Source organism: Pristiophorus japonicus, chromosome 9 (genome assembly GCF_044704955.1).
Source record: "Pristiophorus japonicus isolate sPriJap1 chromosome 9, sPriJap1.hap1, whole genome shotgun sequence".
NCBI lineage: Eukaryota > Metazoa > Chordata > Chondrichthyes > Pristiophoridae > Pristiophorus > Pristiophorus japonicus.
The window spans coordinates 201,441,087-201,464,013 of NC_091985.1; the positions used below are offsets into that span (position 1 = coordinate 201,441,087).

The window sequence follows — 22,927 nt, forward strand, 5'->3', positions numbered from 1 at the left end:
CTTGTTGGTTCCATGAAGATTTCCAGGATGGTCAAGCAAATTATAGGTTTATACATAGTAGAATCCTAGAAACTTGCAGCACAGAAGGAGGCCATGTCGTGGCTCTTTGAAAGAGCAGCCGTGCTTAGCCACACATCCCCACTATTTGTCCATAGCCCTGTAAGTCCCTTATCCTCAAGTACCTGTCTAACTCCCTTTTAAATTATTTATAGCAGCAGCTTGCATCACCTTTTCAGTTCGAGCGTTATAGATCCCGACAGATCTGAGTGAAAAAAATTCTCCTCATCTCCCCTCTAGATTTATTGCCACTGATTTTAAATCTGTGACCTCTGTTTATTGACCCACTCGCCACAGGGAATAGTTTCTCACTATCTACTCGATCAAAACCCTCTCATCATCATGAAAGCCTCTATAGACCCTTTGTGGAATTAATTCAAAGGAAACCAAGAATTTTAGTAGCACTCTCTCAAAGAGAGACAAGAGACAACTAGATTAACCTGTTAATCTTCTCTATTCTAAGGAGCCCTCAATTTTCTGATCTAGAAATAGAACATCCTTCAAGTCTGTGAATAGCAACCGATCTGTGCGAGTTATCAGCACGGGATACCAAAGAATTGCTGAAAGTGACCCTATTTATAGACTGAGATCAGGGGTGTGAAACGGACAGTCCGTGGAATAGTTCCATCCCGCCCATGTAGAAGGAAGTCCCTCATCCCTGGTACTATTCTAGCACATCTCCTCTGCACCCTCTCCAAGGCTATAAAGTTACATCCTATAAAGTTTGGTGCCCAGAATTAGACTAAAAACTCCTAATTTATAATGTTTAGCATAACTTCCTTGCTATTGTGTTCCGTGCCTCTATTTATAAAACCCAAAACCTATATGCTTTATAACAGCCTTCTCCACTTATCAACCAACTTCATATAATTCTCAACATAAACCCCGAGGTTTCTCTGTTCTTTCACCCCCTTTAATATTGTGCAGTTTAGTTTTTATTGTCTCTCCTCATTGTTCCTTCCAAACAGTACCACTTCCCACTTCTCTGCATTAAATGTCACCTGCCATGTGTCTGCCCATTTCACCAGTCTGTGTATGTCCTCGTGAAGTCTGCTATTATCCTCCTCACTGTTTGCTACCTTTCTGTGTTTCGTGCAATCTGCAAATTTTAAAATTATGCTCTGTATACCCAAGTCCCGGTCATTAATAAATATCAAAGTGCAGTCATCCTAATACTGAGTCCTGGGGGACACCACTGCACTCTTCCCTCCTGTATGAAAAACAACTGTTCACCACTACTCTCTGCTTTGCATCCCTTAAATATTTTGTATCAGTCCTTACCATGGAGGACACTAAAAATATCCCAGTGGATAGTCATGGGTGGGATGGGGTGGGGGGTGGGGGAGAAACTTAACACAATTACAATCACTAAGGATGTGGTACTCAGTAAGATAATGGGACTAAAGGCAGATAAATCCCCTAGATCTGATGGCTTGCAACCTAGGGTCTTAAGAGAAGTAGCGGCAGGGATAGTGGATGCATTAGTTGTAATTTACCAAAATTCTCTGGATTCTGGCGAGGTCCCAGCGGATTGGAAAACTGCAAATGTAACGTCACTATTTAAAAAAGAAGGCAGACAAAAAGCAGGAAACTATAGACCAGTTAGCCTAATATCTGTGATTGGGAAAATGTTGGAGTCCATTATTAAAGAAACAGTAGCAGGACATTTGGAAAAGCATAATTCGGTCAGGCAGAGTCAGCATGGATTTATGAAGTCATGTTTGAAAAATTTGCTGGAATTATTTTAGGATGGGATTTTAATGGACAGGGTGGATAAAGGGGAACCAGTGGATGTGGTATATTTGGACTTCCAGAAGGCATTTGACAAAGTGCCACATAAAAGGTTACTGCACAAGATAAAACTTCACAGGGTTGGGGGTAATATATTAGCATGGGTAGAGGATTGGCTAACTAACAGAGAACAGAGAGGCAGGATAAATGGTTCACCATCAATAACTAGTGGGGTGCCACAGGGATCAGTGCTGGGACTCCAACTATTTACAATCTATATTAACGACTTGGAAGAAGGGACCGAGTGTAACATAGCCAAGTTTGCTGATGATACAAAGATGGGAGGAAAAGCAATGTGTGAGGAGGACGCAAAAAACCTGCAAAAGGACATAGACAGGCTAAGTGAGTGGGCAAACATTTGACAGATGGAGTATAATGTTGGAAAGTGTGAGGTTATGCATCCCTTTGACAGAAACAAATCGAGGAGCAAATTATTATTTAAATGAAGAAAGATTGTAAAGTGCTGCAATACAGTGAGACCTGGGGGTCCTGTGCATGAAACACAAAAGGTTAGTATGCAGGTACAGCAAGTGATCAGGAAGGCCAATGGAATCTTGGCCTTTATTGCAGTGGATGAAATAAAAAAGCAGGGAAGTCTTACCACAGTTATACAGTGTATTGGTGAGGCCACCCGTTTTGGTTTCCATATTTAAGAAAATATATACTTGCTTTGGAGGCAGTTCAGAGAAGGTTCACTCGGTTGATTCCGGAGATGAAGGGGTTGACTTATGAGGAAAGATTGAATAGGTTGGGCCTCTACTCATTGGAATTTAGAAGAATGAGAGGTGATCTTATTGAAACGTATAAGATTATGAGGTGCTTGACAAGGTGGATGCAGAGAGGATGTTTCCACTGATGGGGGAGACTAGAACTAAGGGCACGATCTTAGAATAAGGGACCGTCCATTTAAAACTGAGATGAGGAGAAATTTCTTCTCTGAGGGTTGTAAATCTGTGGAATTCGCTGCCTCAGAGAACTGTGGAAGCTAGGTCATTGAATAAATTTAAGACAGAAATAGACAGTTTCTTAACCGATAAAGGAATAAGGAGTTATGAGGTGCGGGCAGGGAAGTGGGCCTGAGTCCATGATCGGATCAGCCATGATCGTATTAAATGGCCGAGCAGGCTCGAGGGTGCATATGGCCTACTCCTGCTCCTATTTCTTATGTTCTTAAATATTGTTCTATCAACGCTGCCACTCCCCATTTAACCCATGGTCTTCAAAGTTGATAATATGTCTATTATGTGGTACTTGGTCAAATGCCTTTTGCAAGTCCATATTCACAACTTCTATCACATTACCCTTGTCAACTGCTACTTCATTAAAGAACTCAATCAATTTAGTCAGCCACGATTTGCCTTTAATAAATCTATGCTGGCTGTAATTTATTCACCATGTTTTTTCAAGTGAATATTTTGTCTTGGATTATTGTGTCTAAAAGTTTCTCCACTATCGACGTTGAGCTGAGTGGCCTATAGTTGCTGGATTTATCCTTCTCCCTTTGTTAGAACGGGGCTGTAACATTTGCAAATCTCCAACCTGCTGGCATCACTCACATGTTCAACGACGATTGGAAGAATTTGGTTAGAGCCACCTCAGAGTGGCTGCAATTCCCGAGAAGCAGTAACATTTTTGACTGCGAATATTAATCTCCGGTTCCGCAAAGATTCTGCTGACCAGCATCTTTCATCCAGAAGGAAGAACATCATTCAAGCAGTTCAAATAAACTGGCAAAGTTACTGTTAAATGGTTAACCAACTGGTAACGAATATTCACTCAAATAAATTAGCTACCCTGCTCGTGCTGTTCAACTGAATCAAAAGTATTGACTTTAATAACCTGGGTGAATATGGGGTGGCATTGATTTTCGTCAGTGTCATGAAATGGGCTCATAGCAAATCAGGAGTCCATTTTACACTGTGCTCAATTTTTTGAAGAGCCAGTGTCCAAGAGAACTTGGTGCCTGGGTGAATTGTGCGTCGGGGTGACTGTGTGTCAGGGTGGGGGTGGGGTGGGGCGACTGGTTGTCTGGGGGGGGGGAGCTGTGTGTCGGGGGGAGAACTATGTGTCGGGTGGGGGGGGCTGTGGGGGTTTGTGTCGGGGGGGCTTGTGTTTCTCGGTGGGGGGGAAACTGGGTGTCGCGGGAGGTGGAACTAGGTGTTGGGAGGGGAACTGGGTGTCGGGGGCGGGGGGACTGGGTGTCGGGGGAGCTGGGTGTCGGGGGTGGAGAACGGACTATCTTAGAAATCGCAATTCTCCACTTTTTTTTTTCTGCAGTTCTAGTCAGGTAGAACAGTTCTACTTTGGAACAGAATTTTTTCTTCAAAAGGGGGCGTGTGTCCGGCCACTGACACCTGATTTCAAAGTTTCCACAGTGAAAACGTACTCCAAACTAAAGTAGAATGGAGCAAGTGAAGATTTTTGTAGAACTGAAAAAACATGTTCTACACATTAAAAAAATCAGGCGCAGGTTACAAATTAGGCGTCCAGAACGAGGTGGGGGGGGGGGAGGGGGTGAAGGGAACTCATTAAATTCTACAATAAATCCTTATTTATACTTCTACAAATATTATACAAATAAATCCAACCTTTATAAACATTTATAAGTCAAGAAAAGATTAAATAAACCATCTTCCTACCTGTGTGAAAGTGCTTCAGCCAGGGAGAATTCTGCAGCCGTTCGTGCCGCTGAGCGGGAGGGGAGAAAGCCGTTCGTGCCGCTGAGCGGGAGGGGGGGACAGGGAGGAAAGCTGTTCGTGCCGCTGAGCGGGAGGGGGGGACAGGGAGGAAAGCTGTTCGTGCCGCTGAGCGGGAGGGGAGAAAGCCGTTCGTGTCGCTGAGCGGGAGTGGGGGGGAGGAGAAAGCGGTTTGTTGTTGTGGAGGGGAGGGAGGGGAAGGAGATGGCGGTTTGTTGCCGCGGAGGGGAGGGAGGGGAAGGAGACAGCGATTTGTTGCCGCGGAGGGGAGGGAGGGGAAGGAGACAGCAGGTTGTTGTTGTGGAGGGGAAGGAGACAGCGATTTGTTGCCGCGGAGGGGAGGGAGGGGAAGGAGACAGCGGGTTGTTGTTGTGGAGGGGAGGGTGGGGAAGGAGACAGCGGGTTGTTGTTGTGGAGGGGAGGGAGGGGAAGGAGACAGCCATTTGTTGCTGCGGAGGGGAGGGAGGGGAAGGAGACAGCCGTTTGTTGCCGCGAAGGGGAGGGAGGGGAAGGAGACAGTGAGAAGGGTAGCCTCAGTGCTGATGGCAATGTGATTTTATTTAAAAATGTTCAAAAATTAAACAGCTACAAAGAACTACAAAAATGGCCGAGTGCCAATGTTTTTTTTCACACTGAGCATGCGCGAACGCTCCAACGCGCACGCGCAGTGTTGCCGGCAGGAAAAAAACTAATTTAAATAGTACCCGCCCCCTCCCACTTACAAAATCGGCGCGAGTGTAGGCTCCGCCCCCCTGGGCGTCACGCCAAACAGACAAGGAGCTGCAAAGCGCTCGAGAATAGCGCGTTTTTTTTCTGGCGCCGTTTTAGGCGCGAAAAACGGGCGCCGAGCTCGGAGGGGCGCCCGTTTTTTATCCTGTGGAAACTTGGGCCCTAAATATTTAGAAATTAAATTAGCATTCCTTCTTATTTTACCCAATGATATTTTCTCATACGGTGCTCTTTCTGTTTTCAGTTATTCACTGCACTTTTTGTATTCTTGATTCTCTCTGGTATTATGAATGAGATTATCAAAACCATATTTCTCTGTTCAATTTTAATCTCCTTTTATTGCTCTATCCAGGGAGATTCAGCTTAGGATAAATTTTGTTTCCCGCTCATAGCGTGTCTAGATTTTACCTCTGCTAGTTCCTGTTTGAAAGCCTCCCATTACTCATTTTAATCCTGTTTCCAATCCAAACGATCCATTTACAGCTCACTGAAATAAGCAGCTTAACTTAGATTATTCATTTTCCATTTCCATTGCTATATAAAACCTGCTGTCATTGTGGTCATTGTTGCCCAAATGTTCTCCCACTGAAGCATGCTTCATATTCCACACTGTATTTCCAGGAACTAGATCCAGCATGGCATTCTTCCTCGTTGGGCTGAAGATGTTTTAATCATGAAACCTATCCTGTACACATTTTAGGAACACATCCTGTACAGATCCCTCCTTGACCTTATACTGTTTTCCCAAATTCTACTGTGATCTGTAAGAGACATGATAAAAGTCTCAGACGCAACTAATGGCCACCTCCAATTCACACTAAATTGACTGTGTAGCAGCCCGTCCAGTATCAAAAGCATCAATAATATATCCAAAAAGTCTCACAAAAACATGGGTGTCAAGTTTGAATGGAACTGTGGATTAGCGAAATAAGTATAGAGTGAAAAAAAATACATGTTGCTACAGCAGAAGAAATACATAAAACAAATTTGCCAAACACACGTAATTAGTGGCGATGTCAATGAAAAAGGAAGACTTGAAAGACTTGGATTTATATAGCGCCTTTCACGAACACTGGATAGCACAAAGCACTTTACAGCCAGTACTTTTTGAGTGTAGTCACTGTTATAATGCAGGAAACACGGCAGCCAATTTGCGCACAAGCAAGCTCTCGCAAAAAGTAATGCGCTACTGACCAGAAAATCTGTTTTTGTTATGTTGATTTAGGGATAAATATTGGCCAGGACAGCAGGGATAACTCCCCTGCTCTTGTTCGAAATAGAATCATGGGATCTTTCACATCCACCTGAGAGAGCAGACAGTGCCTCGGTTTAACATCTCATTCAAAAGACGGCAGCTCCAATGGTGCAGCACTCCTTCAGCACTGCACTGGAGTGTCAGCCTAGATTGATTGTGCTCCAGTCTCTGGAGTGTGATTTGAACCATAATCAACAAATATTTAGTATTTCCGTTGACAGTATTTGAATGGGTCAGAGACAGCTGTGTTCATATTAATATGCGGAGATTGGGATGTGGAGATTGTTGTGTATCTGTAAAGCATGCACTCCCATGTTCCGCCACCAGGGAGCGCATCCCCTGAAGTCCCAAGGAATCCCAGCATCCCTTGGGAGCACTGTATATAAGCCAGCCCCTAAGGCCTGTTCCTCACTCTGGAGTGTCTTAATAAAGACTGAGGTTACTGTTACTTTAATCTCTCTGTGTGCAGTCTCATCTGTGTTAGGAACACAACAACTGGCGACGAGTACATGAATCCAATGCAAAGATGCAGCAAACTGTGGGCATCCTGGAGAAGTTCTCGGAGGGTGAGGACTGGGAAGCCTATGTCGAACGGTTAGACCAGTACTTTGTAGCCAACGAGCTGGATGGAGAAGGAAGCGCTGCAAAAAGGAGAGCGGTCCTCCTCACGGTCTGCGGGGCACCGACCTACAGCCTCATGAAGAATCTTCTTGCCCCGGTGAAACCCACCGATAAGTCGTATGAGGAGCTGTGTACACTGGTTCGGGAGCATCTTAACCCGAGGGGGAGTGTGCTGATGGTAAGATATCGGTTCTATACGTACCAGTGATCTGAAGGTCAGGAAGTGGCAAGCTATGTCGCCGAGCTAAGGTGACTTGTAGGGCAATGTGAGTTTGATGGCTACCTGGAACAAATGCTCAGAGGCCTATTTGTACTGGGCATTGGCCACGAGACCATCCGATGAAAACTTTTGAATGTAGAGACACTGACCCTCAGTAAGGCCATTGCGATAGCACAGGCGTTTATGTCCATCAATGATATCACCAAACAAATCTCTCAGTACACAAGTGCTAGCAATGTTTATAAATTAACTGGAACTGTGTTTGCGAACAGAAATATACAGGGCAGAAACCACGAGTATGCAACTGCCAGCAGGCCTCAGGTGACCCAGATGACTCAGAGTCCGTAACAAGGGATTATTCTAAGGCAATTCACACCTTGTTAACATTGTGGAGGCTTCCATTCAGCCTATTCATGCCGCTTCAAAGGGTATGTTTGCATGAGATGTGGAACAATGGGGCACCTCCAATGAGCTTGCAGATGAGCTGCAAGCTCTGCAAAACCTGCTAACCACAATGTGGCAGAGGAAGATTGGTTCATGGTGGACCAAAGCAATATTGAGCCTCAGAGAGAGGAGGCAGATGCTGAAGTACATGGGGTGCACACATTTTCGACGAAATGTCCACCTATAATGCTAAACGTAAAATTGAATGGCTTACCCATAGCCATGGAACTGGACACTGGTGCTAGCCAACCATCATGAGTAAAAAGATGTTTGAGAGACTGCGGTGTAACAAGGCACTCAGACCAGCCCTGAGCCCCATTCACACGAAACTGAGAACGTACACCAAAGACTTATCACTGTCCTGGGCAGCGCCATGGTCAAGGTCACCTACGAGGGCACGGTGCACGAACTGCCACTCTGGATTGACCCGGGCGATGGCCCCACACTGCTTGGAAGGAGCTGGCTGGGTAAAATTCGCTGGAACTGGGATGACATCCGAGCGCTATCACATGTCGATGAGGCCGCATGTACCCAGGTTCTTAACAAATTTCCTTCCCTTTTTGAGCCAGGCATTGGAAGCTTTTCCGGGGCAAAGATGCGATCCACTTGGTCCTAGAGGCACGACCCATTCACCACAAGGCATGAGCGGTACCTCGTATGATGAGCGAGAGAGTGGAAATCGAGCTGGACAGGCTGCAATGCGAGGGCATCATCTCCCCAGTGGAATTCAGCGAGTGGGCCAGCCCGATTGTTCCAGTACTCAAAAGTGATGGCATGGTCAGGATTTGTGGCGATTATAAAGTAACTATTAATCGTTTCTCGCGACTAATACCCACTACCTAAGGCAGACGACCTATTTGCGATGCTGGCAGGAGGCAAGACATTCACCAAGCTCGACCTGACTTCGGCCTACATGGCGCAGGAGCTGGAGGAGTCTTTGAAGGGCCTCACCTGCATTAACACACACAATGGACTGTTCATCTACAACAAATGCCCGTTTGGAATTCGGTCAGCTGCAGCGATCTTCCAGAGAAACATGGAGAGCCTACTCAAGTCGGTACCACGCACAGTGCTTTTTCAGGACGACAGTTTGGTCACGGGTCGGGACACCGCCGAGCACCTACAAAACCTGGAGGAGGTCCTCCAACGACTGGATCGCGTCGGGCTGCGGCTGAAGAGGTCGAAATGCATCTTCATGGCAACAGAAATTGAGTTTTGGGGGAGAAAGATCATGGCGGACGGCATTCGGCCCACAGACAACAAGACAGAGGCTATCAGGAACGCACCCAGGCCACCGAACGTCACGGAGCTGCAGTCGTTCCTGGGACTCCTCAACTATTTTGATAACCTCCTACCGGGTTAAGCACCCTCTTAGAGCCCCTACATGTGTTATTGCATAAAGATGAGAACTGGGTATGGGGGGAAAAAAAGCAAGTAATTGCTTTTGAGAAAGTCAGAAACATTTAATGCTCCAACAAGCTGCTTGTATTGTATAACCCGTGCAAAAGACTCATGCTAGCACGTGATGCATCATCGTACGGAGTAGGGTGTGTAATACAACAAGCTAACATTGCAGGGAAGTTGCAACCTGTCGCCTATGCTTCCAGGAGGACGAGAGGGCCTGCAGCATGATTGAGAAAGAGGCATTAGCGTGTGTGCTCGGGGTAAAGAAAATGCATCAGTACCTGTTTGGCCTCAAATTTGAGCTGGAAACCGATCACAAGCCCCTCATATCCCTGTTTGCTGAAAACAAGGGGATAAATATTAATGCCTCAGCCCGCATACAAAGGTGGGCACTCGCGCTATTAGCGTATAACTATACTATCTGCCACAGGCCAGGCATCGAGAACTGTGCAGATGCTCTCAGTTGGCTACCATTGCCCACCACGGGGGTGGAAATAGCGCAGCCTGCAAACTTGTTGATGGTGGCGCAGCCCGCAGACTTGTTGATGGTCATGGAAGCGTTTGAAAATGATAAACCACCTGTCTCGGCCCATCAGATTTGGACTTGGACCAGCCAAGATCCTCTGATGTCCCTAGTAAAAAAAACTGTGTACTGCATGGGAGCTGGGCCAGCATCCCCGTTGAAATGCAAGAGCTAATCAAGACATTCCAGCTGCGAACGGACGAGCTGTCCATTCAGGCAGACTGCCTGTTGTGGGGTAACCACGTAGTGCTACCCAAAAAGGGCAGGGAGACGTTCATCTTGGATCTCCACAGCACACACCCAGGTATAGTAATGATGAAAGCAATAACCAGATCCCACGTGTGGTGGCCCGGTGTCGACTCTGATTTAGAGTCCTGTGTACGGCAATGCAGCGTGTGTGCTCAGTTGAGCAATGCGCCCAGAGGGGTACCACTAAGTTTGTGGTCCTGGCCCTCCAGACCATGGTTTAGGATCCATGTCGACTATGCGGGCCCATTTCTCGGTAAAATGGATTGAATGTGAAATAATGTTGGGAAGCACTGCCACCGCCACCATTGAAAGCCTGAGGGCCATGTTTGCCACCCACGGCCTGCCTGGCATACTGGTCAGTGACAACGGGCCATGTTTCACCAGTGCCGAATTTAAAGAATTCCTGACCCACAATGGTATCAGACATGTCACCTCGGCCCGGTTTAAACCAGCCTCCAATGGGCAGGCAGAGCGGGCAGTACAAACAATCAAACAGAGCCTCAAACGAGTCACAGAAGGCTCACTCCAAACCTGCCTGTCCCGAGTACTGCTCAGCTACCGCACGAGACCCCAGTCGCTCACAGGGGTGCCCCCTGCTAAGCTACTCATGAAAAGGACACTTAAAACCATAGTCTCGCTGGTTCACCCCAACCTGCATGATCAGGTAGAGAGCAGGCGGCAGCAACAAAATGTAAATGATGGTCGCGCCACTATGTCACGGGAAATTGATCTGTGTATGTGCTAAACTATGGACATGGTCCCAAGTGGATCGCAGGCATGGTGATAGCTAAAGAAGGGATTAGGGTGTTTGTAGTCAAACTAGACAATGGACAAATTTGCAGGAAGCACCTGGATCAAACGAGGCTGCGGTTCACAGACTGCCCTGAACAAGCCACAGCAGACACCACCTTTTCGAGCCCCCAACACATACCCAAAGGATCAACGACACCACGCTGGACCAGGAAATCGAACCCATCATGCCCAACAGCCCAGTACGGCCAAGCTCACCCAGCAACCCTGTAGGGCCAACAACACACCAGCCCAGCGAGGGCACAGCCATTTTTGTACCGAGGCGGTCCACCAGGAAAAGAAAGGCTCCTGACTGCCTCACCTTGTAACTAGTTTTCACTTTGACTTTGGCGGGGAGTGATGTTGTGTATCTGTAAAGCATGCACTCCCATGTTCCGCCACCAGGGAGCGCATCCCCTGAAGTGCCAAGGGATCCCAGCATCCCTTGGGAGCACTGTATATAAGCCGGTCCCTAAGGCCTGTTACTCACTCTGGAGTGTCTTATTAAAGACTGAGGTCACTGTTACTTTAACCTCCCTGTGTGCAGTCTCACCTGTGTTCCGAACACAACAGAGATTAAAACATGAAGTACAGTCCCTGGTGGGATGGCTGTACATGATCTTAGCAGGAGCAGCCCTTCTGGTTAAAATGGCCACATATATTCCCATGGATGAATCGATTTATCCCACTGCTTCAGTGCACGAATCATTGATATTTCATGGACCTCAGAGTATCTACACTTCCTGAGAAGGAGTAAAAAAAAAATTGTGCAAATATTTATAACTTTTTGTGAAATATTCTGCTGAAAAACGTCATTCATCCATTGCAAACAGACTGTCGAAGTTGGTGTCAACATTTGCAACCAATATTCATTTAAAATAAATGAACTACCTTATTTCTGCTGTTGAACTGAATCAAAAGTATTGAATTCAATAAACTAGGCAAATATGGGGTGCCATTGATCTTCGCCATGGGAATCATTGGATGTGGCGTGTGTGGATTTTCAGAAGGCATTCGATAAGGTGCCTTAAACAAAATTGGGGCTCATGGAATTGGGACAATACACTAGCATGGAATGAGGATTGGTTAATGGAAAGAAAGCAGAAAGTAGGAATAAACGGGTCCTTTTTGGGTTGGCAGGCTGTAATTAGTGGGGTACCGCAAGGTTCAGTGTTTGGGCCTCAGTTATTCACAATCTATATCAATGATTTGGAAGAGGGGACCAAATCTAATATATCCAAATTTGCTGATGAAACAAAGCTAGGTTGGAATGTAAATTGTGAGGCGGATGCAAAGCGGCTTCAAGGGGATATAGACAAGCTAAGTGAGTGGGCAAGAATATGGCAAATGTGGAGAAATGTGAAGTTATCCACTTTAATAGCAAAACTTAGAAATACAGAGTATTTTTTAAATGGTGAGATATTGGGAAACGTTGGTGGGAGGGACCTGGTCGTCCATGTACATGGATATCTGAACGGAATATATGGAATTAAGGACAGTAAAGTAAACGGGATATATGAAAATGTATAAGCCATGAAAGAATAGCTGGGAGAATGTCAGATTGCAAATAGTGCAACATCAGCATAGCTAACAGTCTTTCTCAAGGTTTCAAGTCACTAATCCTGCCAATAACATCTAATTGTAACATGAAATAAATCTGCAGAATTGCAAGGTCTCAGTTAATAGTCACACCACTAGATTGAAACATTTAGAGGCAATGCTTGAGCTTTCATAAAAAACATCTCATATAGATTGACTAATGAGTGGCTGAGTTAGAATGTCAATCTAATTGTATTTTGTTATCTGATTTCAAAACTGTATAACTGTTGACGCTTTACGATGTAACTTCACCTATCTGTAGGGAGTGTGTATGCTCTATCCAGAGAGTATATCTTCTGTCTGATATGTCTTACTGGCCGGTAATAAAGACTGCTTTGTTCAAAGCACAAGAGGTATTCGACTCAGTAATTTTACTGAACCAGATTGAGGTAAAAGAATACAGGAATTTACATTTGGTGTCAGAAGTGGGATCTCAACGGACGACTGCCGAAAACTTGCGAATTAAGAGCCAGACTAGCCTTGGACGAGACGAGGGGAAAGTGGCCACTGGAGTGAGTATGATTTCAATACTGCTCCAGTTTCCCCCGGTTTCAAAAGTCTGAGGAAAGTTTAGCCACTCGCTGGTTCTCAGGTAGTGTCTGAACGAGATCCAGGACAATCTGGTGAATACCTTTCAAACTTAGAATAGGGATAGAGTTAGGGAAATTGCGCGATGACACAAACCAAGCGGCGACTTGGAAAGATAGTTAGAGCTAGATAGGGATGGATGATCAATCATAGATCCAAAAATTAATAGGAAAGAAAAGAGACTCTTGTGAATGTCTGTTTAAATGAGAAATGCTTCTGTGATTTTTACTGTTAAAAAAAAAAGCCGGGGAGTTGTGGTTTGTTTTATCTCAAACAGAATGAAAGTTTGTTTTAACCCTTCGTAGTGTTGTCCTGTATGTGGGAAGTTTAAGAGTGTGAACCTTATTGAATTACGTATATTCGGATGATAAGTTACGGAGCCAGGAAATGCACAAAGGATAGGTTTGTTAAAAAAAAAAGAAATTAATTAAGGCTCATAAGAAATCAAATTTAGAAAATTAGGCTCACAGGGAATAAAATGGGGATTTAAATTAGAAATAGGTGTTCAACTCAGGTACGACGTCGACCTTGTATATCACTTGGCCCGTCTAGGCTCTGATTGAATTTAAACTGCGCAGTAACGTGAAAGGATAGGGAAATTTGGAGACTGAAAGAAATTAATTGAGGCTCATAAGAAATCAAATTTAGAAACTTAGGCTCACAGGGAATAAAATGGGGATTTAAATAGAGGATAGGTGTTCAACTCAGGTACGACGTCGACCTTGTATATCACTTGGCCCGTCTAGGCTCTGATTGAATTTAAAAAAAAACACCCGCAGCAACTCGGAAGGTAGGGCCGACGCGAACGCGCAGCGGCGCAGACGCACAAACGACGCGAGACGCGCAAGGCGCGAGCGTGCGGCCGAGAGGAGAAGGGCTGACGCGGACGCGTAGTGACGCAGACGCGCAGCGGTGCAAGAGTGCGGCCGAGTAAAGGAGGGCTGACGCAGATGCACGGCAGCGTGAACACGTGGTGACGTGGGACGTGCGGCAGCATGCACCCGAGTAAACGTGGGCCGACGCGAAGGCACAGCAGCCGCGAGAGTCAGTGCTAGTGTCAGTAAGTCTTTGTTAGTTTTAAGTGTTTTAAAGTCTTAATTATTCTAATCGCGTGGCGACGCGAACCGTGCGGCGACGCGGGAATCTTAAGTGTTTTAAATCACGCGGCAACGCGGATCAGTGTTAGATTAGTAGAGTCTTTGTTTACCTTGTGTTTGAAGTCTTAAGTATTCTAATCGCGCGGCGACGTGAACCGCGTGGCGACACGGGAATCTTAAGTGTTTTAAATCACGCGGCGACGCGAACCGCGCGGCGACGCGGATCAGTGTTAGAAGTCCTTGTTTATCTTGTGTTTTAAGTCTTAAGTATTCTAATCGCGCGGCGACGCGGATCAGTGTTAGAAGTCCTTGTTTATCTTGTGTTTTAAGTCTTAAGTATTCTAATCGCGCGGCGACGTGAGCCACGGGTCGACGCGGGTTGCGTGGCGACGTGAACTGCGAGGCAATACGGATTGCGCGGCGACGTGAACTGCGGGACGACGTGGGAATCTTAAGTGTTCTAAATCGCGCGATGACGCGGATCAGTGTTAGCATTAGTAAAGTTTGTTTGTTTGGAGTTGGTTAAAAGTCAGTGTTAGTTTCTGTAAAGTCTGTGTCTATTTTTAAGTTTGTTTAAATTGCACAACGACACGAACGCGTAATGACACGGTAATACGAGGGGCAGCGTGAAAATGGGTACTCAGTTGGATAAAACCATGGATGCGGATAGTCCGCTACAAAAGTTACGTGAGGAATTCCCTGAAAGAGCTGAAGACTTTAGAAAATTATCAGGAGCCCTGAACAAATTATTGGGAGATGATCAATGGCCTCTAGGTGGCACTAGAAGCGTAGAGGTAGTAAAAAAAAAGCACAGGGATTGTTAAAAAAAAATTAATTAAAAGATGCATCACTTCTGTCAAGTTGGCAAACAAATGCTATTAAATTAGGACTTGCATTGACAGAGGGAACACATGTTAAAACTGTAGACGCCTTTAAAAAAAAAGAATGTGCGCACGAGAAACTTACTAAGAGATCCTCTGGGACCTCTGAGAAAGGTATTGACCAATTACGATTTAAAATGGCTGGCATTGTGTTAACCGAGGCTGATGATGAAATTGATGAGTGGTCACTGACTCAACGCCCAACGGCGCCTCCTGCACCCCCTGGCCCCTTGCTCCAGTCCTCTTCCCAACACCCTCCACCTTACACTCCGGCGAGAGGAGTTAAAAATAACCCCATACCACCAAAGCAACAAACCCAAACTGACTCCTCATCCTCTGATAGCGATTCGGATCCCCAATTTACAAGCAATATAGCCGAAAGGACCAGATCTCACACTCAAAAGGGCAGAACTATATCTCGATATCACAAACAGTCCCATAAATCTTCTAGTCAATCTACCAGTCCAAGTTGTGAAAGACATAGCAAACACCCCCGCCGATCGAGACGCAGAACTGTCAAGCAGTCAGACAGCTCTGAAACATCCTCCGGCCTAGAAATGATTTCCAAGATCCCAAAGTCCCGACACCAATTCCCTGTCAGACCAATGCCAAACCCTGATGCACAACAAGCTGCAGACCACCTCTCTATAGATGTCTGTGATCTTCAAACAACTATTTGATTGCTCACGCTATCCGGACAGATGGAGAGGACAGTTAGATCAGGAAAAGAAAGGGGAGGGGGGAGGTGCGCCCCCAACCCGGGTCAAGACTGAATACGTGACTAGAAAGGAAGAGCCATCTCGGGAGGAAGGATCAATAGAACCGTAGTGTGGCATACAGGATTGGATGGATAAGCAAGGATACGGTTATACTAAACAACCAAACGGCCCGAACCCTGCTAATAAACCTCCCTATTTTACCCAGCATGATATGGGAAGAGGCCGGGACTGGGTAAGAGGAATTGACTGTTTTAATTGTGGGCAGGAAGGACATTGGAATAAAAATTGCCCCTACCGTCAGCATGGAAAAGGAAGAGGAGGAAGAGGAGGGGGGCAAGGGGGGAGAGGAGGATCTTACACTAACTTCTCCCAGAACAACCCCTTTGGTCAATTGTCCCCCAATTGACTACACAGCTTGATTGTGCAGGGATCCTCCCCGGACGACGAACCCATTCTGAATGAGTGGAGACCCTTTTTGATAGATACGGGAGCCTTCATGTCTTCTGTACAATCAAAGCTTAAACTCCCTGCCTCTACTGAAACACAGGAACTTTCAGGATTCCTGGGACAAATCTCGACATTCCCAGTGTCAGAACCGGTTAAAATAGGTTACCAGGAAGAATCGGTGGAACATCGAGTTGTTATCACAACCAATCTGGACTGTAACTTGATGGCTAGAGACCTCCTTTGCAAATTCCAGTTGCATTTGGAGTGTGGAGATGATGGGATTATTGTAAAACAGGAAACCCTTAAGCGGCAGTATTATACCACAAGAACCCCTCAGTGGTGGTCTCTGGACCTGCCGCAGGCACTCTATCACGTGACCATAGCATACGATCCCAGTGGAAAGAATCAGGACCTGCAGAACTTTTATCAGGATCACAAAGGGGAAGTGAAGGGAATTCTATTAAGGGCTAGAGTGACTGGACTGGAAAGAGAGGCAGATTTTGTGGAAGTGGATAAGAATCTGTGGAAACAGCCCCTAACAATGGCACCATATATTGCTCGTGAAGTATTAGCCCCTCACCATGCTAAAGATTTGGGAGTTATGGTACACAAGGCCATAGATGAGGCTGACCCTACCAGCCGGGATGTGCAAATCGTAAAACATGGCCGAACAGTCCAATTTCATGGGGACCCCGAGAAGGTCTTAACGACTCTACAGCATCATACTGGCTCGGACATACCTGACTATGTGGATCCTCGTGTGGGCAGAGGACCCCTCCCAAGTGGGTTATACTCCCATTGATCCGATTGAGATCCCAGTGAAGGGCAATGTGGACTGGCCCTCTATCCGACAGAACCCACTGAAATCACAGGCAATCCTAAACTGACCTTTCGGCACTGTACTGCAATTAATCCGGCCTGTTTCCTTACTGAGCCACCCCAAGATGAGGAAGAACCCAGTCATGATTGCTTATCTTTAATTTAAGAGGCCACATCAGTCAGGGAAGATTTAGTTAATGTACCAATGGAAGATCCAGACTGTATTCTTACTGAGCCAACCCAAGATGAGGAAGAACCCAGTCATGATTGTTTATGTATGTTGACGGAAGTACTTCTATTAATCCAGAAGATACATGAATCTCAGGATACGCCATAGTAAACCAGGAGAATCAGGTCTTGGAATCTGCCGCTTTTGAAACCGCCTATTCTGCTCAACAAGCTGAACTATTCGCCCTCACCCGAGCCTGTATCTTGGCCAAAGATCTCAAAGTCAATATCTATACCGACTATAGGTATGCCTTTGGGGTGGCCCATGATTTCGGACAATTATGGAAAAATAGGGGATTCCTAACCTCACAGGGGAATGCGATATCTCATAAACAGTTAGTATCTGATTTGTTGCAAGCCCTCATGTTCCCCAAACGCATTGCCATTGTCAAATGTATCGCCCATACTACCGGAAATTCTCTGGTTGATATAGGGAATCGTTGTCCTGACCAAGAGGCCAAACAGGCCTCTCGTGACCAACAGATGGTAGTGCCCAAAATTATGAGTCAGACTAAAAATCCTGCGAAGGATAAGTTAGCCTCGGAAAAAAAAAACAATGCCAACCATCCAAGATGTTATAAAAGCACAGGAGGACGCTCCTGAAAAAGATAAACTGTTGTGGAAATATTATGCATGTACTTATGACAATGTTTCTAAACTCTGGACCACTCCCGCGGAACAGACTTGCATGTCTGACAAGTTGGCTCTATGAGTTATTGAATGTATGCATTTTGCTACTCATTGTGGAGCAAGGACCACGAGTGACACACTTTTGGCTACTTGGGGGCACCCAGACTCCAGGCGCTCACCCAGAACATCAGTAGTCGTTGCCTGGTTGGCCAGCAACATAATCCAGGGAAGGGAGTCCCCTGTGATTGGGGTAAAACGCCCCTACCCGAAGGTCCCTTTGAGACATTTCAGTTGGACTGCATTGAGTTGCAAAAAGTTCAGTGTTACAAATATGTGTTAGTAATAGTAGATGTGTTTAGCAGATGGATTGAAGCCTACCCTAACCTGGACAATAAGACTCAGACTGTTGTTAAGGTGTTAATGAGGGAAATTGTTCCTAGATATGAGATCTCAGCTCGACTGATGACCACCTATGTTCTTTCTCTGACTCAGACTCTGCGACTAGTTCACAACCAGGTTCAAGATGCTCACCTCGACCTCCCATTTTTACCCGATTTGTCCCTCGTGGCACCAGGGAAGTATGGATTCGGAAGTGATTAGAGCCACAATGGGAGGGGCCTTTTTAGGTGTCACTCACTACCCCCACTGCAGCCAAGGTTGAGGGGAAAAGTGCCTGGGTTCACCTGCACCACTGCAAGCTCACCACCCTCTAACGAACCTATTTTACTGGTTATTCTAACTCCTGTTTCTGTTCCAGACTTCCTCTTCTCCATAGCTGAACAAGGCAGTTGAAGGAGGATCAGTTTGAACTTTTACCCGTAAGACAGCCAAATACACTGACGGAGACCTGAAGAAGGGAAACGGGAAAACAGAACTCTTTTTATCAGCTAAATAATTGGACTATTTATAAGATGAGACTGTGTCTGTATGCCACTGTCTGCATAATAGTGTTGATATATGACAGTTTTGGCGCACGGGAAGGAAGACAAAGGCGAGAGCTCCATGTAAACACCTTTTTGTATATGTCTTACGTTTATGCGGAAAAGGGCACTTCACTAGATGCTGGGTGTGTTCACATATCCCTATACATTCCAAAGGGGGAATTCCTTTGCGCACCGTTCCACTGACCCTAACTGAGACTGTTAGATGGATTCAAAGAAACGATATTGCAACAGGTAGCTAACCGCACTGCTGAGGCTCTGGAGGGCATCACAGCTGAAATGGTAGCGATAAGAACCGTAGCATTACAAAACCGAATGGCCCTCGATTACCTGTTAGCTGAGAAAGGGGGAATGTGTGCCCTGATAGGATCTGAATGTTGCACTTACATTCCTGATAGTTCAGAAAACATAACCCACCTTGCCGATCACATAAGGAGGGAGGTGAAGAAGTTATCCACACCAGCAAAAGAACTTAGCAGGTTTGATTGGTTTCTGGGTGGATCTTGGAGATCCTATCTAATACATGGGGCAATTGTTCTCATCGTAATAATAATTACCTGCTGTTTGATTGTTGGTTGCCTTAACCTCTGCTGTAAAGTAATGATGACAAGGTTAGCAGACCCTCTTGTGGTCAAGGGTTCCCGGGTTATGATCCAACAAACTAGAGAATTACTCAACAATAATATGATTCTGGAAAGGGAGTGCGAACGGATGAATGCAATACTCCTAGAATGATCCTAAATGTTATCATAGAATGATAAAAGGAGAGAATGTGGATATCTGAATGGAATATATGGAATTAAGGACAGTAAAGTAAACGGGATATATGAAAATGTATAAGCCATGGAAGAATAGCTGGGAGAATGTCAGATTGCAAATAGTGCAACATCAGCATAGCTAACAGTCTTTCTCAAGGTGTCAAGTCACTAATCCTGCCAATAACATCTAATTGTAACATGAAATAAATCTGCAGAAATTGCAAGGTCTCAGTTAATAGTCACACCACTAGATTGAAACATTTAGAGGCAATGCTTGAGCTTTCATAAAAAACATCTCATATAGATTGACTAATGAGTGGCTGAGTTAGAATGTCAATCTAATTGTATTTTGTTATCTGATTTCAAAACTGTATAACTGTTGACGCTTTACGATGTAACTTCACCTATCTGTAGGGAGTGTGTATGCTCTATCCAGAGAGTATATCTTCTGTCTGATAGGTCTTACTGGCCGGTAATAAAGACTGCTTTGTTCAAAGCACAAGAGGTATTCGACTCAGTAATTTTACTGAACCAGATTGAGGTAAAAGAATCCAGGAATTTACACCGCAAGGTTCAGTGTGTGGGCCTCAGTTATTCACAATCTATATCAATGATTTGGAAGAGGGGACCAAATCTAATATATCCAAATTTGCTGATGAAACAAAGCTAGGTTGGAATGTAAATTGTGAGGCGGATGCAAAGCGGCTTCAAGGGGATATAGACAAGCTAAGTGAGTGGGCAAGAATATGGCAAATGTGGAGAAATGTGAAGTTATCCACTTTAATAGCAAAACTTAGAAATACAGAGTATTTTTTAAATGGTGAGATATTGGGAAACGTTGGTGGGAGGGACCTGGTCGTCCATGTACACAAATCACTGAAAGTCAACACGCAGGTCGAGCAAGCAATTAAGAAAGCAAATGGAATGTTGGCCAGTGTTACAAGTGGATTTGTGTTTAAGAGTAAATACGTCTTACTGCAATTATATATGATCCTGGTGAGACCACACCTGGAGTAGTGTATACATTTCTGCTCTCCTTACCTTGCCATAGAGGGAGTGCAACGAAAGATCACCAGACTGATTGCTGGGATGGCGGGATTGTCCTAGGAGGAGAGATGGAGTCGACTAGGCCTATATTCTCTCGAGTTGAAACGAATGAGAGGTGATCTCATTGAAACCTACAAAATTCTTACAGGCCTTGACAGGTAGATGCAGGGAGGATGTTTCCCCTGGCTGGGGAATCAAGAAGTAAGGGTCACCATCTCAGAATAAGGAGTTGGCCATTTTGGACTGAAATGAGGAGAAATTGCTTCATTCAGAGGGTGGTGTATCTTTGGAATTCTCTATTCCAAAGGCTGTGAACGCTCAGGTGTTGAGTATTTTCAAGACAGAGATCGATAGATTTTTTTTGGATATTGATGAAATCAAGGAATATTGAATAGTGCATGGAAGTGGAGTTGAGGTAGAAGATCAGCCATGATCCTCATGAATGACAGAACAGGCCCAAGATTCCGAATGGCATACCGTGCTCAGATTTCTTCTGTTCTTGTTGTGAATTGGGCTCATGGTGAATCAACGCCAATTTTACACCGCTCCCGATTTCCCTTCTCGTTAAAGAGAGAGTGTCAGGGTGAACTCAGCAGCAAAGAGATACCTTTCTGTATTCAAATTGCTAAAGATGGTTGGTGATGCTACACATTGCTCCGAGATTGTTTATGGATATTTGAACGCAAACAGCGTACAGTTGTGCCAGAGATCAGTGTGGAAGGGGCAGGAGGAGGGGATATTTTGAGAGTCTATTGAGCCGAAAGAATGCAGGCTCTGTCAGCGGGGGATGGGGGTGTGGGGAGTAATGTGAGAGTGTACGGGACTGAAAGCAGGCTCTGTTACCGGATGGTGAGGGGTGGAGTAATGTGAGAGTGTACGGGACTGAAAGCAGGCTCTGTTACCGGGTGGTGAGGGGCGGAGTAATGTGAGAGTGTAGGTGACTGAAAGCAGGCTCTGTTACCGGGTGGTGAGGGGCGGAGTAATGTGAGAGTGTAGGTGACTGAAAGTAGGCAGGCACCTTTACAGACAGGAAACTAACTCCGCCTTGCTTTCGTCTTCCTGCTCCACCCAGGCAATCTTCCCGCCCAAATGCTATATGAGAAATATCTCAGTTTATCTTCACTGCAGTCCCTTCACTTCGCTCCTCAATATAATTATTATTATTCTTTATAGAAAATCATTGAGCCCATGGAGAAAGGAGACCGGGCGGGCAGTTCCAAACTTCTCCTAAATCTGGTGATGGAGAAAGGTTCTGCGGCCTGAATGGTGATGTGGGAATCCTTTGTGAAAATGCGCCATGTGGTACCAAAGTTGGACAAAATACTGAAAGAAATACAGCAGCATGGTACCGTATAATCACACACACATTGGAAACAGTTCAAGATTTAAAATGACATATTTCACTAAATTAATTCAGAGCAATGATTTTATGAAAATTCCTTGATTTAAATAGGTGCTGATCCATTTGATAACATGAACGCGACAGAAGATTTATCCGAAGTTCCCAGCAAGCTGAAAGGTAGGTAAACATTTAAAAACATTTATTTCGGTTTTGATTATCAAAGGCTTTATAATTGATCATTGGTTTAGAGATTTCTGGAATCTGGGAATGAAAAATACATAGGTAGGCTAACAGAATTCAACTTCATTTTCACTTGTCATTGATACTGACAGGTGTCATTGAAATGTGTGGGATGATGTTACAATTCACACCAGGTTTGGGATTATCTTTAAATGTACAGATGCTGTCATTACACCAGCGGTTTGTCCAGCTGTTCATGCGACGGGCCTTTGCTGCCAGTGAACATCACTAACCGGGATAAAACCCCGAATGGTCAGTCGGTCTAATACAGCCATTAATGGGCTGAAAATGAATTTATTGGCGGTTCCTTGGATGACTCACGTGGATGATGTACCAGTGAGTGTAACACTTAGCCATCAGCCTAGATATTCGATCACGCACTTCCAAGATAGGGAGGGATGAGGCCATGGAGAGATTTGAAAACAAGGATGAGAAATTTTAAATCTAGGGGTTGCTTAACCGGGAGCCCTGTAGCACAAGGATGATGGGTCAATGGGATTTGGTGCGAGTTGGGACACGCGCAGCTGAATTTTGGATGACCTCCAGTGTACGAAGGGTAATATTTGGGAGAACAGCCAGAACTATGTTGGAATGGTAAAGCCTGGAGGTAAAAAAGGCATGTGTGAGGGTTTTAGCAGCAGCTGAGCTGAGGCAGGGGCGGAGTCGGGCTATGTTCCAGAAGTGGAAATAGGTCATGGTAGTGATGGGGCGGTTATGTGGTCAGATGCTCATTCCGGGGTTAAATATGACTCCATGGTTGCGAAAAGGCTGGTTCAGCCTCAGACAGCTGCTGGGGAGAGGGATGGAGTCAGT

The 22,927-nt window shown here is 45.3% G+C and overlaps 1 pseudogene; it reads left to right on the plus strand.

The window, feature by feature from the left end:
• Positions 1-22,927, plus strand: part of LOC139273439 (NACHT, LRR and PYD domains-containing protein 3-like) — an 84,455-nt pseudogene that overhangs the window by 23,612 nt on the left and 37,916 nt on the right.